The 6,420-nt window shown below is 35.6% G+C and overlaps 1 protein-coding gene across 1 annotated transcript in view; it reads right to left on the reverse strand.

Moving 5' to 3' along the window:
- LOC127951153 (cadherin-6-like) overlaps positions 1 to 5,776 on the reverse strand; it is a 31,706-nt gene extending 25,930 nt beyond the window's left edge. The window contains exon 1 of the mRNA XM_052548829.1: positions 5,638 to 5,776. The gene's annotated coding sequence lies outside the window, so the exon portion shown is untranslated. The remainder of the gene's footprint in view (positions 1 to 5,637) is intronic.
- Positions 5,777 to 6,420: the final 644 nt, after the last annotated feature.

Here is a 6,420-nt window from a genome sequence, read left to right on the forward strand (position 1 = left end):
AGCAAATTTAATTTAAATGTAAAAAAAAAAAAAAAAAAAAAAAAAAAAAATGAGATGAATGAGCATGAATGAGCATGAATGAGCGTGCACAATTAAATATCCAACAAAAACACAATAGGCCAATATTAGCAAAAATAAAAATAAATAAAAAGAATAATAATGCAAGGAAAATAAGCTGATGACTGGTTAAGTACCAAAATACTGTGTATACCGAAAGTACTTATATTACAAAAGAAGTTTGTTTACCCATTCCATAACAGACTGAATCTCATTTACCATTAAATGCAGCAGCCATTCAGTAATCTGTATGTGGTTTGTATTTCTTGCACTTTGCTCTTGGGGCTTGTGCCCTTTCGGCGACCACATTCTGACTGTGTCATCTTCCAGGTAATAACTATTTGCTTTTGGGCCGTGCTGCTTGTATGACAGTTTGTTTTTCCAAGGGTAAATATATCAGTATCGCAGTTTCGGTGCGAGATGTCACTGTGGAAAATATCCAGGCTGGATTGTCTGACCAATCTAGGTTTGAGACCACTGTGATTCCTCAACAAAATGGACTTTTTCGGCACTGGTGTAATTCATATCACACACGTCCAGGGCAGGTTCGAAAATTGTAGAGCTGTAATACATCCTGCCTCATTTTGGACTGACTCGTACGTAATAGGAGAAAGCAATCAATTGAAAGAAGCATGACAGCTGAGAGGAACATTAATGACATTAGGCCTAATATTGTGCCTGAAAGTGGACTACATGATTGGATGCTGCCTGCGCAGATAGCCAATTTTTGACAACCCAGCTCTGGCAAGTAATTAGGTGCCGCCGTATATTGTGGACACAGTTTCAACTTCCAAAGGGAGGAAGCTCCTCAGTTATGCAAATCTAGACTTTATTACAAGAGGCTATGCTGAAGGAGATACATGAGTGCTAGATTTCAATGGGCGGTATTTCAAACACCAGCCACCAGATAATTAGCCACACGCAAATTTCCATGCAACTGGAGACAGTTATAGATGTCTTATATATGACTATGAAAAATGTATCGAGATGGCTCATGTATCCCTACATAAAAAGGGTGGAGAACTTAGCTTCGACATGTACCAGCCAGAGCAGATCACACCAGCAGAGACAGCCGAGCTGAGCAAGTCGCTGCAAACATGAAACAAAAGTAACTTCAAACACGAATCAAAAACTTTGAGGATGATTTCCGATTAAAGTCTCTCCATTCTGTTGAAAACCGATTTTTGCTGCATTTCTGTGCTAATGACAAGACTAAAAATTAAGGTAATTTTAATGACAAAATATGCTATTGTAATTTTTTTTTTATAAAAATCACTCTATAGTAAGTATGGTGAAAAACTGTCAAAGATGAAATGGGAAAATTTTGTGTATTTTTTTCTCAGTAAAACACTTTTACAAGTAACGTTTTAAGATGTGAGAAAGATCAAGCAATCTTATAATTTAAAATTAAAAATGTAAAAATTGGCACAAAATGTTTGTGACACTTTTGATGTTTTTTTTTAATTGAAATAACTATTTTACTAACTTTGTTTCGTATCAGTACATTAGGGTTTTATGTTAAATCTATGTTAGTAAATTAATGATTACTGCATTATTTATTTATTTATTTAAAGGTGCACTGTGTAATTTTTAGCGGCATCTTGCGGTGAGGTTGCGAATTGCAACCAACGACTCAGTCCCCCGCTCACCCCTCCCTTTAGAGAAGCTACGGTGGCCGACACAGGTAAAGATGTCGTCGGTAAAGACAGCAGAGAGCAATGAGATTTCTTTACAAAGGTAAATCTATGAATTATATTTACTTAATTATTCAATAAATCAATGTTTTTGCGAATGTTATGTTCATCATTGTTTCAGTGTTTTATTCACAAAAACAACAAAGTGACGAAAGATGCTATGTAGAGCAGTTAAACTGAGTGCACAAGGTGCACCATATATGTATTAGTATTTACCTCAAATCGTGAAAAAGGTATTTCATGTTGTTTGTCTTAAACAACTGAAGGCGGTTGCTAGTATATTATAAAGTTAACTAAAAAAATATATTTTGATATAGTAAATTAATGAAATTTATTTTTGAAATGAAAGTAATTTTTTTTCTGTATAACATAAAATGGTGCCATTTCACAAATTTGCTTACAGTGAATCTTTCACAAAAGCAAATGTTTTAAAATCCCACCATCAATGACTAAAGGAACCATATGCCCATTTGATTCAAACCGCACCACTTCCTTTTGACTAACTGTACATGCTCAGAAGACTTGAAGCTGAAGTGAAGTTTACCTGATTCACCAGGGTCACAGTGATTAAGATGGAGGGGAGTCACAGGTCAGAGCAGTCATGTGCTGACTGAATAAATCATCTTACATAGACGCAACCATAGCAGGACTGCCAGCACGGTGTCTCTGCCATCAGCATTCTTATTTCACACTGCACTTGGCACAAAAAGAGCAAGCGATCCTAATTTATTCTAAAGCACCAGCCTGAATCGTAGAAATATTCATTGTGCATAGTGAATTCCGTTTCAAGTTTGTTTTTCATCATCAATGCTATTTTTTCCCCCAAATTTCCTCCAACTCAAACTCTCTGTGATCTGCCCTGTCCTCTTACACACATGCACGATGCGAGGAGTATGCTTGGAGGACATCCAGAGCTTTCATATACCAAGGCTATTTCCTATAGGGATGTGTGGATGAAAGAAAATAACAACACCCTGCTGTAAGAAGTAAACTTATTATCATAGACAGCAACCGTGGAGAACGAATTTTCCTTTGTGGGCCCATTTAAAGATTCACTGGAGACACTTTCAATTGTTCGCCTCCTTTCCAACCTCATCCTTACGAATTAGTAAACAACAAGAAGGAACACGAACAAGCCAGGAAACTGAAAACAGATAGCGGACGATAAATTGGTAAAGAAAATCAATCGCCTCATATTGGACTAAAGCGGGTGTAGATAAACACTGTTCTATTGATTTTGGAAGTGTTCTACACATCAGAACAGCAAATTACCCATATCTTGGAAAAAAGGCTTAAACTCCAGTCGCGCTTTTCTTGATCATGTTATTTTGCAGTTCAGTTGTCTGAAAGTGCTTAAATTTGGGCGATATTTATGAGGGGTTCCATTACTGAGGTAAAAGCATGATGGAGCTCCATAAATCACTCTTGGGTGAAATTAATCAAGTGCATGTGCTAATCAATGTTATCCTGCTTCATCTCCTGTGAGCAAACACAGCTTTTGCTGGGCCATTGTCGTGTCAGGTGACAGATAGCTCTGATCTAATTATCATACAGAGCCTACTGAAACATTTGCATACAGGCATCCTCGCAATCTGAGAACTCTCAAACTATTAAAACTGTCAAAGTGTGAAACTTTTGATAAAAAGAGAAAGTCTATTGTTTGCTAAAACATATTTTAAAATCTGTTTAAATGCAACATGACAACTAAGCCAACTGCCATTAAAATGCTTTTTTTTTGTTTATAAATAAAAACCTCTCAGACAGGCTCTCAGATTTCATTCAGATGGCCTTGAAAAAACAACAGCAAATATGTATGTTATTCTCCATTCAATTGTGATGTGGCTTATTGTCAAAGAATTTCAGCAAGTCAAAGGTCATGTGGCCATGTGACATCACGCAGACTTTGACAATCTATTCTGAACCCAAACAGAATTGCAACCTTTTGATTATTAGGTGACATATTTCTCAATATGCTAACATTTAAATACGTTTGTTTTAAAAAAAAAAAAAAAGGAAAAAAATACATGTTGTATGTGGTAGGCAGCTACATTTCCTTCGACTGAAAATCCATGTTTTGCATCTAATCTTCCTTTAGAAATTATGTATCAGGGTTCGAGTCTTTAGCTTTGAGCCTTTAGTGAAAACCCAATCCATTATACATGCATAAAGAACCACATAAAGTGTTATTCCTGAACACTGAAAATTAAAATGTAATATCTTTGCATTCAGTATATTATTAACTAAAATCAGTTTGAATAAACCCATCTATTAGTTTCCTTATCATTTAAAAATAAAAACAATTATATATATATATATATATATATTCCTAACAGAATTATCAAAAAGGATCATATCTAAGAGGTCTGCTGTTTGTTACGTGCATGGCCTAAAATCCATTCAAAGTCCAAGCAGAACACTACAAAACAATCCATATACTGAAGACCACAGTTGCTCAACCAATATTCACAAGACTAAGATATATTGCAGTGTGTCAAATCCAGCAGTTTATAGGATTAAAAGCTGCATCGCCACAAAGACTGGAAAAAAACAAACATTAATATTGTTTTGTATTCATATGACAAAATAATAGCATTTGACAAATTAAAATACCATCTCCCATTTTACAAACAATTGCAACTATTGTGGTTCTTCTTCAGAATAAATTCTGAAGGAGAAGCCCTGAATGTATGAATAATTTACATAATGTAGAACAACTTTAATCAGTCCACCCAGAAATCTACAGGTGCCTGACATAAAAGGACTCAAACAGAGCTACAGTCTGAACATGTTCCCAAACCTTTTGATCATTGAATTTCCATGACTTCTCCATTACTTTTTCAGTCATCCATGATTACTGGATAAAGATTTTCTTAAAAATAATGATAAAGGGTCTGCACTCACAAAGAGTGATATCTAGCCATATATAGTCACATTTCTTACATTTCACATTTTCTGGTCAGTTCATGTCCACATCTGTGTATATGCAAATCTTAAAAAAAAAAATGTAAGTTAGCATCTCAGTTTTAACAGGCCTGACACTAAAATACAGTGGAAATATAATAACAAGGTTCAACAAAGCAGCACAGAGAGTTTTGGTCATATTAGTACTGCCGAAAATAGATGTCGCATATACATGATAAAAAAAAAGGCCTTGAAATGTAAATAACTAAGGACATCACCTTCTATCATGCTTGCCACACAACAGATGGACAGTGAGCACACTGCATAAAATGTCAGCCCACTAAAACTGAAAAATTACGTTTAATTGCTACCTTAAATCATTAAGTAAATTCATCACATCATAACCTGGACAGCGCACTTTTTTACTCCTTTGAATTCAATTACTGATAAAATCATGAAAAAAAAAAAAAAACAATTACAAAGTTATTATTGGTGCAAGTTATATGGATAGACGGGGAAAAAAAAATGCAGCAGGTTTTTGTAGCTTAAACGGCAACTATAATACTTCAACTTCCCTCCAGAAATAGTATGAACATTTTAAACTCGAATATAACGTTAAGCATTAAAAACAAGAATAAACAACACTATCAAGTGCAACAACGAGCCTTTTAAAACTCACGCGCTCTGAAATACAGGAAGCTGCCTACATGAATCATAAACATTAAACACTTAGAAATAAGACCATACAAATATTTTTCTATGGTAAACATCACTTGTATGCAGCTTAATAGGTTTATTATTATTATTATTATTATTATTTTAAGTATCCGGGCCAATTTCGACCGGCATCATCCATCCGCGCATCCAAGTCAGTCTACGGCTTAAGCACACAGTCTGTAGGGGTCAAACAGCGCACGCATATTCAGTGCATTTCTGTTTAATTAAACGCGAATAGTAGATAAGTCTAGTTAATTTCCCCACTCACCTCAATGCTGAGGATTCGAGAGTAGTCCTGCTGTCGATGTGTATTCGCTGAGCGCTGTGAAGACACTGTAGTGTGTGTACTCCCTGTCTCTCTCTCTCCCCTCCCGGTGCGCCGCATCACCCCTCTCTCTCTCTCTCTCTCTCTCTCTCTCTCTCTCTCTCTCTCTCTCTCTCTCTCTCTCTCTCAAATCTCTTGAGGTGTAAGCGACAGAGCTGCTGATTGGCTGTGACTCGCAGCGCGGTGACTGAGAGGGATCATAAATATTAAGTGTTGCAAAAGTAGTTTTGGAAATGAAGCCTGCGCTATAGCTATTATATCGTCACGTCTGTTCAGAGATTTGGGTCACTACTATTAACTCTCTACTTTGATGTAGTTTATCATTAATCTATTTTTGGCCGTGGAGGAAAAAGGCAGAGGCAGCTTTAAAAAAATCCCGAACAAACGTTAAGTTTAAGTTGCTTTTAATTATTTATTTCTACTTAATTCGGATATTTACTCATAGAGCTATTCGTATTATTTTAAACTTGTGCGACTTTTCCAAAGAGCTCAAAAAGAGATGTTTCGTGATGTTCACGATACAAATCGTTGCAAAGCAGTTGCTAATATATTTAGGAGTAACTTATCAGTGGTGACTATGCCAGTTAAAGTACATATGGCAGAAATGTACGGAAAAATCTATTAAAGACATAATCAAAGAGATGCTTCACAATATTAAAAAACAATTACTTTATGTTGCAATCAAACGTATAACAAAATTTGGTAGTTCTGTATGTTATTTCAGGG

This window comes from Carassius gibelio, chromosome B2, assembly GCF_023724105.1.
Source record: "Carassius gibelio isolate Cgi1373 ecotype wild population from Czech Republic chromosome B2, carGib1.2-hapl.c, whole genome shotgun sequence".
Taxonomy (NCBI): domain Eukaryota; kingdom Metazoa; phylum Chordata; class Actinopteri; order Cypriniformes; family Cyprinidae; genus Carassius; species Carassius gibelio.